Genomic DNA, 12,966 nt, shown 5'->3' with positions numbered 1-12,966 from the left:
ATATAAATGAAAAAGTCCAAAAATGTTGAAAAATGTTTTAAAATTTTGCAAATAAATAATCTTTCTTCATAAATCTTGCCCAAAATGTATTCAGTTATCTTTTTAGTAAAAAAAAAAAAATAACCCAAATTAGTTTATAACCAAAAATTATTTTTCTAAATTGTTTTTTTACATTTTTATTTTATTTTTTATATTATTATTTTTTTTTTAACATACCATCACCCTAGCAGTACAGTGTCACCATGGTGACACTGTACTTACTTGTGGAGGATGATGAAGATTTTTTCTTTTTTTTTTTTCTTTTTTACACTGATTGCTTTTACACCCATAAAGGCTGTAAAAGCAATCATTTCTTCTCTCTGGCTGCATTCTTGCAGCCATTGAGAAATACTGTGTGAGCTGTGATTGGTCACAGCTTGTCACATGGTACAAGGCTGCTGTGAATAGCCTTGTACCATGTGATCTCTGTGATGATTCACAGATTTCACACGTAGTAAGCAATGATGTCAGAAGTGACATGTTGCTTACTACTCTTCATGTGATCACTGATTGGGACCTCGCACAGAGGTCCCGTGTGACGATTAGTGTTCCGCTGTGTTCGGAAGACACAGTGGGCACTGGATCGTGGTGCTGTGCGCCCCCAGGGAGCGCACACAAGCAGGGAACGGGGAGGATGTTTATAAATGGTCACCCACTCCTGCACTGCTCCCGTCCGGCCGTTTATATACATGGGCCGGACGGGAAGCGGGTAATATTACATTTTACCACGTTTTTTCAAATGTAATCATTTGATTGGTTCTTTTTATTGTACCTTCTCTTGATGTCTGTTTACAACAGGAGTGTCCAACCTGTGAGCCAAGACGGCAATGAATGCAGCCTCACACAAAATCGTAGTTGGAAAATTTGTGAAAAACGACCGATTTTCGCGGCAATGATGGGCAAATCGTACGATCGTTTTTACGAAAAGAATATGCTCTCTGTATAGTGGGGGAGGGTCTGAAAGGTCAAAAATGACATCACTTCCTGTTATATGTCATGATTTTCATGACTTGGTCGGCCGATTTTCATAATAATTGGTGGTTACGTCGGTTTAACGAACGAACAATGTTTCGTTTATCGGATGAAAAAACGGCCGATAAACTACCCGTCTATGGTCTGCATAAGGGTACATAATACAGAAAAGAGGATCCAAAACAAAAACCAAACATCAAACTATCATAGGCAACAAACCCAATACATATGACAAAGGATAATCACGAGACAACATAATAACATAACAGGTAAGCAGTCAGAACATACAACAGTCACAAACAAACAAGCACAAACACCATCAACGCCCTTACAAATCAGAGGAAATCAGTAGCATGTAAAATCCGGCCACTCAAACCATACAGCCCTGTGACAATGGTTGTGACAAGAGAACATCTCCCCTTCTTTTTGGTGTTTAACCAATTCAATACCGGGCAATTTTACACCTCCCTGCCCAGGCCATTTTTCAGGTTTCATCGCTCTCACACTTTGAATGACAATTGCGCGGTCATACAACATTGTACCCAAACTAAAATTTTATCATTTCCTTCACACAACTAGAGCTTTCTTTTGGTGGTATTTAATCACCGCCGGGGTTTTTATTTTTTGCTAAATTAATAAAAAATGACCAAAAATTTTGAAAAAAAAACACGTTTTTCTTTGTTTCTGTTATAAAAGTTTACAAATAAATAATTGTTCTTCATAAATTTAGGCCGAGATGTATTCTGCTACATGTCTTTGGTGAAAATAACCCAAATTAGGATGTATTATTTAGTTTGTTGGAAAGTTATAGAGTTCACAAACTATGGTATAGATCTGAAAATACTGTTCAACAGGTAAAAAGTTTTGGGCATAAAATTAGCTAATCTTACATAATTTTGGGGTGCTGAAAACGAAAATGACCATAAAAAATGTTGATTGGCTCTAGTTTCCATGATATATTCACCCATCTAATGACGTAAGCCATTCAAAATTATGATGCAACTTCAGCTGCATATTGCGCAATTGATACTGGTGACCAATAGAAAATTGCATGTATACTGAGATGATGCAAAATTAGCCTTTAATTGCATCACTTCACTGCATAAAAGCTGCAGTATCTGTAGCTGATTGGAGTTGGACAGCGTCTTTACATTTCGTTTTATGCTTATATAGGCTACTCAGTAATGCCTCGAACTTGTGTGAATAAAGCAGATAATTTCTGCTATATCTGCGGTGAAATAACTTTTATCTCACAAAAAAGGAGGATAACAGGAATGATTAAGAAAGCCTACAACTTGTATTTTGGCTGCAAGATAGGAGACCAGGACAAGAGCTGGGCACCACATATATGCTGCAATTCTTGTGGGACGGCACTGGAGCAATGGTTGAATGGAAAAAAGGCATCTATGCCTTTCGCTGTGCCAATGATTTGGAGAGAGCCAACAGATCATGTTAGTAATTGTTACTTTTGTATGGTGCCTCCAATTGTAAAAGGGCTAAATAAGAAGAAAAAGTTATCTGTGCACTATCCAAATATTCCATCGGCAATACGTCCAGTTCCTCATGGAGAGGGGCTATCAATTCCTAAAGCACCAGAATCCTTTGTGGTTGAGTCAAGTGAGGAAGAACCTGAAGCGTGTAGTCACGTGCAGTTGTAAGAGAGAGCCCTTTCCTCGAATACAAGAGAAAAGCCAAGAGAAGCAAAACCGACACAAACTGAAGACAAAACTAGTGAGAATCCTAAGTATTAAAATGATTCAACTTAGCTTATGGCTATAATTTTTCTTGGTAATCCTATGCAATATATTATGCCATTTAGGCTTTGTTATGTAGTCAATATCACTTGCTTTATATTTGTGGAAAGACATCTATCTATATAATTATTGTGCATTATGTAGTCATTACGCCTATAGTAGAAAACTTTCCGTTTACAGAAAAACTAGAGCCAATTGACAAATTTCATTGTTATATTTGAACTCAGAATGTGAAATTCATTAAGAAATGGATCCTTTTGTTTCCAAAACTGGCAAAAAATAAAAATTTGTTGAACAGTGAAATTGATCAATCCTGAAGTACTGACAGGCAATCTAATTTCTTGAGGTCCAAGAATGTCAGGACAGTACAGATATTCCCCAAATGTCAGGACAGTACAGATATCCCCCCAAATGTCAGAACAGTACAGATATCCCCAAATGACCCCTTTTTGCAGAGTAGACAGTCCGACGTACTTCATAAGAGGCATGGCGAGTTTTTTGAAGTTGTATTTTTTTTGTCATAATTTTTCAGAAAATGAAAAAATAAAAAAATTATTTTAATTTTTTTTTTTTTTTACATACTGTCACCAGTGCAGTACAGCGTCATCATATAACTGGCATGGCGGTGATCAGGGACACTGACTGGTGACAGTATGAAAATATATATATATTTTTTTATTATTTTTAATTTTTTATTACATTTTTTTTTTTTTAAGATTTTTTTTATATTTTACTATGACCAAAGTAGTACAATGTTACCATAGTAACATTGTACTACTTTAGGGAAGTGATCAGTATTTTTTTTTTTTTTTTTTACACAATTTGCTTATAGCAAAGAATTACTTTGCTATAAGCAAGCATTTACCTGAATGACATCGATTCATTCAGGTTTTTTTTTTTTGGTTTTTTTTTGTGCATGTGATTAGCTGTGACCATTCACAGCTAGACACTATTATACAATGGATGGCATGAATGAAGCCATCCATTGTATACAACTGTCATGTGACCTGCTGTGATTGGTCACAGCAGGTCACATGGTACCAGCAATGGGGTCGGTACTCAGATCTGTCATCGGCCGTGTCCAAGGTACACGGCCGGTGACAGATCGCGCCGCTGCGCGGCTCTGCAACCGCGCGAACTGTGCATGTGCAGGAGGACACCAAATGACGTACACCCCAGAAAGCTAATGCATTTTTGCGGCCGCCAAACTGCTATAGGCCGGGCGGCAAATGATTAATATTTAATTTTTATAAACTTTGATGATTATATCATTTTTATAACATTTTAACATTTAGGCTCCATGCACACTATCATTTTTTTTTAAGCTCCTAGAAGCTAAATAGAGTTATGCAGGCCATAGACGGGGAGAAAACTGGCCGAAAATTCGTCCAAAAAAATAGCCGGTCGATTTTCGGATCGTTAGTGGCTGAATTGGTCGGCCGGTTTTCTTGATTTTGACACATTTTTTTTTATAGGTCATATTGGGGAAAAAAGGCCGATTTTGCCCATCGGCCGATTTCACAGCAATGATGGGCAAATCGTCCGATCTTTTTACCGATTAAAAAAATGCGCATGAGCCGTGACCAAAGAAAAAGAATATCTGTATCTATTTGTATCCGTTTCGGATACAGAGGTTTCTATTCGGATACAAATAGATACAATGTTTGCAACCACAATACATATAAATGTCAAATCTAATAGCGGTGTCCCTGCAGAACTCCGCTATTATATTTGACATTTAAAAGTATTGCGGTTGCAACATTGTATCTATTTGTATCCTAAAAGAAACATCTGTATCCGAAATGGATACAAATAGATACAATGTTGCAACTTTGCTATACTTTTAAATGTCAAATATTAATAGCGGAGATCTCTGCAGGGACACCGCTATTATATGTGCCGGCCGTAGACAGGACGAAAATCAGCCAATTTTTTTTTTTTTAAACAATGATGGTAACGTCGGTCGACTGAACGACCGATTTTTCGTTTTTCTTTTTGTTTTTTTTTTAAACGGCCAGTTTTCTCCCCGTCTATGGCCTGCATAATCCTATGTGTCCATAGACATTACTTTGGGCTATTAGTGTTTTTTCAGCTTCAGTATCTAGGAGCATAATAAAAAATGTTTTTATTTAAAAAAAAATTTTTTTGGGGGGGGGGGGGGGGGGGGAGTATTTCCAGCAGAAATAACACTAAGTCCTCAAGCTGCACTTTTCTGTATCGCAAACGCGCAAAATGCACTGCAACACAGCACAGTGCGTATAAAAGCCCAAAGAAGAAAAAAGACGGAAGTGACTTCAAAGGAATGCAAGCTTAAATGCACCAATGCACGTCACCGCGCATGCAAAAACAAGCAGTAAAACGCACAGTTTCTGGTGTGAGTGCGTTTTTGATTCACTTTGGTGTGTTTTCTGTTGGACATGCACTTGATATTTTTTCAGCGGCTGTGTTTGGCTTTTGTCAGTTTTCTCTACAGCCAGTAACCCCCCAGCATGTTATCCTATGTGTCCATGCACACACAGACTGGAATCAATGTTTTTTGGCTGGGATGTGTTTTGGCTGGAAAAAAACCTCAAGACTAGTGGGTTTCTAGAGGAGTTTTTTAGCTGTAAAAATGCTCTAACACGGCAAAACGCAGCAAAACGGCATTTTTGGACTTTCTTTGACCAAAAAAAAAGTATTTTTTGCTAAAATAAAAACCCACTAAAAACCGCAAATGCTAATGCAAAAAACACTAATGTACAAATGATAAAGAAAGATGAAAATCTCAATTTTTTAACGTGATTTTACAAATCTAAAAGGTACCAGCGTCCCGTCCCGTGTGCATGAGGACTAAACGCTACTAAAATGCTCCCAACAGCTTTTTACTAGCCTTTCCTTTCCTCCATGTACTGTAAAAACGATCATAAAATGCTGGATTCCACATTTTATCCCTCGCGTACAAGAGAAATTGATTGAAATTTAAAAGAAAATCGCCTACAGAAGCCATCAGCTTTGGCAAAGACTTGAGACAGCCACAGAGCCGTCCTGTCTGGAGGGTTCTTGTTCCCAAGAAGAGACACTATGAATGATTTAGTAAGCTGTTTATCAGTCGCTGGACTGGAACGTGTAGGAAAATACACCATTGTCTGTATCAAAGTTCCGTGTGATCTCCATACAGAACACCACGCACACGCCATGCCGGACAAGGTGAGGTTTCCACACTGCGATACGTCTACTTGCCTGTCCTTATCAGCTCTTTTAAGGTGGAGTTACACCTGGAAAAAAAAAAAGTCGGCAGCTACAAAAACTGTAGCTGTTGACTCTTAAAATACAGCCACTTACCTGTCCCTCGGTCCCGCGGTGTCCTCACCATGGCTGGTTGCATCGGCCGTCTTCTCTCTCTGGTGCCGGCATCTTCAGTGTGGGCACAGCTTGCGGCTTCACAGCCGGGTGCCCACTGCGCATGCGTGAGAAGCGCTGCGCTTTGTGAATGGCCCTGAAGTCTTCTGGAACCTGTCACGTGTCCCAGAAGATTATGGGGAGGGAGGACAACTTCCGCTTTTGAGCGCCTAGGCCAGGGGTAGGCAACTTGTGGCTCTCCAGCTGTTGCAGGACTACAATTTCCATCATGCCTCTGCAAGTTACAGCTGTAACTGTCAGTTTTGTAAGCTTTGCAATGCCTCGTGGGAAATGTAGTTCCACAACAGCTAGACAGCCGCAGGTTGCCTACCCCTGGCCTAGGCCAAAGGTGTCAAACTGGCGGCCCTCCAGCTGTTGCCAAACTACAAGTCCCATGAGGCACTGTAAGATTGACAGTTACAAACATGACTCCCAAAGGCAGAGGCATGATGGGACTTGTAGTTATTATTATACAGGATTTATATGGCGCCAACAGTTTGCTCAGCGCTTTACAATATAAAGGGAGACAATACAGCAACAATACAGTTCAATACAAGAGGGATAGGAGGCCCTGATCCTGGGAGCTTACAATCTAGGAGTTTCGCAACAGCTGGAGGGCTGCCAGTTTGACACCCCTGGCCATAGGCGATCGCAGCGGAAGTGGGAGTGGGTACCTGTCAAATTCGGCTCCCCAAAGGTGCCAATCCTTAATGGGGAGCGGGGGACAAAGACTTAAAGCAAAACTTCCCCTTTTGGGTGGAGCTCCGCTTTAAAGTGTTGCTAAACCCACAACAGGAAAATCAGTGTACATTATTTCAGGTACTTATATAGTGCTGTCACTTTACGCAGCACTTTACATATATATTGTACATTCACATCAGTCCCTAACCCTCAAGGGGTGTACAATCTAAGGTCCCTAACCCTCAAGGGGTGTACAATCTAAGGTCCCTAACCCTCAAGGGGTGTACAATCTAAGGTCCCTAACCCTCAAGGGGCGTACAATCTAAGGTCCCTAACCCTCAAGGGGTGTACAATCTAAGGTCCCTAACCCTCAAGGGGTGTACAATCTAAGGTCCCTAAACTACAAGTCCCATCATGCCTCTGCCTTCGGGAGTCATGCTTGTAACTGTCAATCTCGCAGTGCCTCATACATACACATAATTGGGTGAACTCAGTGTAGAGTTATTCACCCTGAGGTCATCACAGAGGACAAGGGGGCGCTCTTTACATCTGAAGGAAAAGAAATGTAATCTCCAGACACGGAAAGGTTTCTTCACAGTAAGAGCTGAGAAAATGTGGAATAGACTCCCTCAAGAGTTGGTTCTGGCCAGCTCAGTGGATTGCTGTAGGAAAGTCCTGGATTGTTTCTTGGATACACAGAATATAACTGGATATAACATTTATAGGTAAAGTTGATCCAGGGAATATCAGATTGCCTCTCGGGGGATCAGGAAGGAATTTTTTCCCAGCAGGAGCAAATTGGATCGTGCTTTGCTGGGTTTTTTTTGCCTTCCTCTGGATCAACTGTGGGTGTAGGATTATAACTTTTTTTGTTAATGGTTGAACTGGATGTTCTGTTGTCTTTTTTTCAGCCAGGCTATAACAGCTTAAATTTTGCCATCTGTATCCCATTGGGGAGATTTCCACTCACTTCCTGTCCCATTGCCATCGCTGTCTTTTTTCAGCCAGACTAACTATGTAACAGCTTAAATTTTGCCATCTGTGTCCCATTGGGGAGATTTCCCTTCACTTCCTGTCCCATCGCCATCGCTGTCTTCTTTCAGCCAGACTATGTAACAGCTTAAATTTTGCCATCTGTGTCCCATTGGGGAGATTTCCCTTCACTTCCTGTCCCATTGCCATCGCTGTCTTTTTTCAGCCAGACTAACTATGTAACAGCTTAAATTTTGCCATCTGTGTCCCATTGGGGAGATTTCCCTTCACTTCCTGTCCCATCGCCATCGCTGTCTTTTTTCAGCCAGACTAACTATGTAACAGCTTAAATTTTGCCATCTGCGTCATATTGGGGAGATTTCACTTCCTGTCCCATCGCCATCACTGTCTTTTTCCAGCCAGACTAACTATGTAACAGCTTAAATTTTGCCATCTGTGTCCCACTGGGGAGATTTCCCTTCACTTCCTGTCCCATCGCCATCGCTGTCTTTTTTCAGCCAGGCTAACTATGTAATATGTAGGGCCAATTTAGACAGGAACCAATTCACCTACCAGCATGTCTTTGGAGTGGGAAATTGAGAAGCTTCTGAAACGCATGGTAGCCTGTTTTTTTCTTTTTTTTTACTGCGTTTTGAGTTTTTTATCTGCCCAGTAACACAAAAATTTCCACTTTAATAAAAAAAAAAAAAAAAGCTGAAAAACAAACACAAAGCATTATAAAATGGATCAAAAACACACATCATAGGTGTGAACGATGCCTCAATGCAGCATACTGCAAGGCAAACAAAGAGAAACAAAACAAATGCGACACATGTAACAATGCATCACAGCGTGTTACAAAAACCGCACATGCATTGTGGTTTAAATGAGCCCTTAATTTGATCCAGATCGGGTTCACATCGAACGCTCGCTTTTTTTTTTTTAGCTACTCAGCTACGGCAAGTGGAGAAGTAACCACTTAAAATTCAACATGACTACCCGCGTCTCTGGCAGCTAGAGCCCTCCGCTTTCTAAACGGAAAGGCCTGCGGTATTTCTGACATCATAATGGGGTCGCGTCACGCGGCCATTTTAGATATAAATATTACTAAGTGCCATTTATCTCTCAGCAAATTACATCCGAATATGTGAGACGCATGTAGCCAGTCCCCTCCGGAGCAGCCACAATCGATAGCAGACTGCGTTAAATGTCGGGATTCGTATTCGGCCAGACTGCGCTAGTCTGAGACGTGATTAGAGCAATTTATTTTCAGTACTTGTTATATAAGACACTATCAAGCTGTCTGCGGGGAATTGCAAAGTATCTACTACTGACATACAAGCTGTTTAAGTGGTCCGAGCAAATCACCGCAAATATTTACTCCGGCGAGCAGATGGCAAGGTCAATTTCAGGCAGGAAGAGATGATGTACGCAGCGCAGTAATCCGGAACGGCTAATCAGATTCCACTTTTCATCATAGGTCACTGTTTACTGGCTGCTGTGGACAAGTTAACATTTGATTGGTGGCTTTGAAGCGTATAGTTCGCGATCAACTTATCCTGATATCCAATAAAGAGTTATTTTTTCAAAAAGTTGAACTCCAGCTCTGTAATCATGAATATTATTATTATACAGGATTTATATATATTATTATTATTATTATTATTATTATTATTATACAGGATTTATATTATTATTATTATTATACAGGATTTATATATATATTATTATTATACAGGATTTATATATATTATTATTATTATTATACAGGATTTATATTATTATTATTATTATACAGGATTTATATATATTATTATTATACAGGATTTATATATTATTATTATTATTATACAGGATTTATATTATTATTATTATTATACAGGATTTATATATATTATTATTATACAGGATTTATATATTATTATTATTATTATACAGGATTTATATGGCGCCAACAGTTTGCTCAGCGCTTTACAATATAACGGGAGACAATACAGCAACAATATAGTTCAATACAAGAGGGATAGGAGGGCCCTGATCCTTGGAGCTCACAATCTAGGAGGGAGGGGCTAGTGGTACAAAAGGTAGTAACTGTGGGGGATGGACTGGTAGGAGGAATAGAAGATTCCATTATTAGCTGAAGGCAGGATAGGCTTCCCTGAAGAGATAGGTTTTCAGAGATCGCCTAAAAGTGAGCAGAGTAGGCTATAGTCTGATAAATTGGGGTAGAGAGTTCCAGAGGATGGGGGAAGCTCTGGAGAAGTCCTGGAGACGAGCATGGGAGGAGGAGACAAGGGAGCTAGAGAGTAGGAGGTCTTGCGAGGAGCGGAGAGGACGGTTTGGGTGATATTTGGAGACAAGATCGGTGATGTAATTTGGGGCAGAGTTATAAATGGTTTTATATGTTATTGTTAATGTTTTGAATTTTATCCGTTGGGCAATGGGAAGCCAGTGGAGGGATTGGCAGAGAGGGATGGAGGACACTGAGAGGAGGCCAGTGGAGGGATTGGCAGAGAGGGGTGGAGGACACTGAGTGGAGGCCAGTGGAGGGATTGGCAGAGAGGGGTGGAGGACATTGAATGGAGGCCAGTGGAGGGATTGGCAGAGAGGGGTGGAGGACACTGACTGGAGGCCAGTGGAGGGATTGGCAGAGAGGGGTGGCAGATACAGAACGGTTAGTAAGGTGGGTGAGTCTGGCAGCAGCATTCATGATAGACTGAAGAGGGGATAGCCTGCGATGAGGTCGGCCAATGAGGAGGGAGTTACAATAGTCAAGGCGAGATATAACCAGGGAGTGAATACATCGTTAGATTTATTTTTTTTTTAAATGCAAGCAGTGCGAGTATCTGAATGTAACCCGTTATCGGCCGCTTGCAGTCCCTGTACAGCCGGGCAGGAATTTGAGCAGAAGAAGCAGCACCAGAATAATATGCATGCTGATAGGGGGAGAGAGCAGAGTGACAGTAAGATGAGCTCATCACTGTGCTCCCTCTGCCCAGTTACAGGCTGGAGGCGGGTCCAGGTAATCCTGGATCCTGAAAGATGAAGGCCATCAGACTGAGGCAGGAAAAAAAGGCAAATCTCTGGAAAAGAAGGTTTTGATATTTTATTTTTTAATGATCAGGTCTTTCTTTTGACTGGACATCTGCTTAAAGCAGAGCTCCACCCAAAAGGGGAAGTTACGCTTTAAGGACTGCTCCTCTATTGAGGATTGGCACCTTTGGGGGGGCGGGTACCCGAATTTGACAGGTACCCGCTCCCACTTCCGGTCCGATCACCTAGGCAACCGGAAGCGGAAGGTGTCCTCCCTCCCTCCCTGTAGTCTTTTGGGGCACGTGACAGGTCCCAGAAGACTATAGGACCATTCATGAAGCGCAGTGCTACTCGCACATGCACAGTGGGTACCCGGCTGTGAAGCCGCAAGCTATCACAGCCAGGTGCCCACACTGAAGATGCCGGCCTCCAGGAATACAGGACGGCCGGTGAAACGGGCTGCGGGGGACACACCACGGGACCGAGGGACAGGTAAGTGGCTGTTTTTGCAAAGTCAGCAGCTACAGTTTTTGTAGCAGCTGACTTTTACTTTTTGACAGGTGAGTGGAACTCCACTTTTAAGAGTAACTCCACTTTTGTTGAAAATGTACATTGCATGGATTCTAACCCCTCACAGCCTGTCTCAGGGACCCTTTAAAATTTCTAAATGTCTGGGGAAGGGAAAGAATGGCGACCAAGTGATCACTGTGATTGACTTTCACAGTGGTCCCATGATTGGGAGCTGGTCCTGCCGGCTGATTGTTAGTAGGGACCAAGAGCTGCAAAGAAACACTGGCCACCCAGTGATGCAACTTGTGGCATGTGGGCGATAAAGCCCACCCTTTTGCACCCACAAATTATGTGTTGAGCAGGTCGTAACGGGCAAGCAAACTTTGTAGCAGATTGCTACCTTTGTCTGCTCTAAAGAAATAGCTGTTCACCATGTGGTATGTAGATTGATTCTGAATGGAAGAGTCTGGTTTATTAAAACCACAGGGTGCACTCTCTGTGTTCTAACGAGAAGAGCTGCAGGGTCTGCACCCCTTTAGACCCTCTACTTCTTGCCACAGTTCTTGTAATGGTCATCACCAGGGGCAGACTGAGGGTGACCACGCTCATTCTCCATGGTCCCACTGTATGTAGGAATGTACCCCACCCAGGGGCGGACTGACCATTTGGAAACTCAGGCACTGCCCGAGGGCCCGGGGTCAGTAGGGGGCCCCATGAGATGCCCCTGATACCTTTTTATAGACTTTTTTGAGTTTGGGCAAGGACACAGGGGCCCCATGAGTTGTCAGTCCACCCCTGGTCATCACTGGGGTCATATAGATTCTAGTCATGGTCCTCACTGGGGTCATAGGGGTTCTTGTAATGGTCATCACTGGGGTCATATAGATTCTAGTCATGGTCATCACTGGGATCATAGGTGTTCTTGCAATGGTTATGACTGGGGTCATAGAGATTCTTGTAATGGTCATCACTGGGGTCATAGGGGTTTTGTAATGGTCATCACTGGTGTCATAGAGATTCTTGTAATGATAATCACTGGGGTCATAGGTGTCTTGTAATGGTCATCACTGGTGTCATAGAGATTCTTGTAATGATAATCACTGGGGTCATAGGGGTCTTGTAATGGTCATCACTGGTGTCATAGAGATTCTTGTAATGATAATCACTGGGGTCATAGGTGTCTTGTAATGGTCATCACTGGTGTCATAGAGATTCTTGTAATGGTCATCACTGGTGTCATAGAGATTCTTGTAATGGTCATCACTGGGGTCATATAAATTCCTTTAATGGTCATCACTGGGGTTGTATAGATGCTTGCAATAGTCATCACTGGGGTGTCATAGAGTATGTTGTAATAGCCATCAATGGGGGGTGTACAGGTTCGTGTAATAGTCATCCCTGGGGTTCATAGAGGTTCTTGTATTGGTCATCACTGGGCTTGTAAAGGTTCTTGTAATAGTCAACACTGGGGTGGTAGAGATTGTTGTAATGGTCATCATTGAGGTCCTAGAGGTTCTTGTGGACCCTTACCAGGCAGATGAAAGTCTCTTGAATCCTCACCTTTGTTCACAGGCCTCAAGTTGCTAAGGGGATGAGACCAGTTGTTAGGTGCAAAAAAAGTGCTAAA

At 41.8% G+C, this 12,966-nt stretch overlaps 1 protein-coding gene across 1 annotated transcript in view; it reads right to left on the bottom strand.

Annotated features, from left to right (window-relative positions):
* EEFSEC (eukaryotic elongation factor, selenocysteine-tRNA specific) overlaps positions 1-12,966 on the bottom strand; it is a 307,938-nt gene that overhangs the window by 143,549 nt on the left and 151,423 nt on the right. The window lies entirely within an intron of this gene.

Source organism: Staurois parvus, unplaced genomic scaffold (assembly GCF_062004578.1).
Source record: "Staurois parvus isolate SC_StPar_1 unplaced genomic scaffold, SC_StPar_1.0 ptg000290l, whole genome shotgun sequence".
NCBI lineage: Eukaryota > Metazoa > Chordata > Amphibia > Anura > Ranidae > Staurois > Staurois parvus.
Note: the sequence above shows the minus strand (reverse complement) of the source record. Positions and strands in the feature narration are given on the sequence as shown.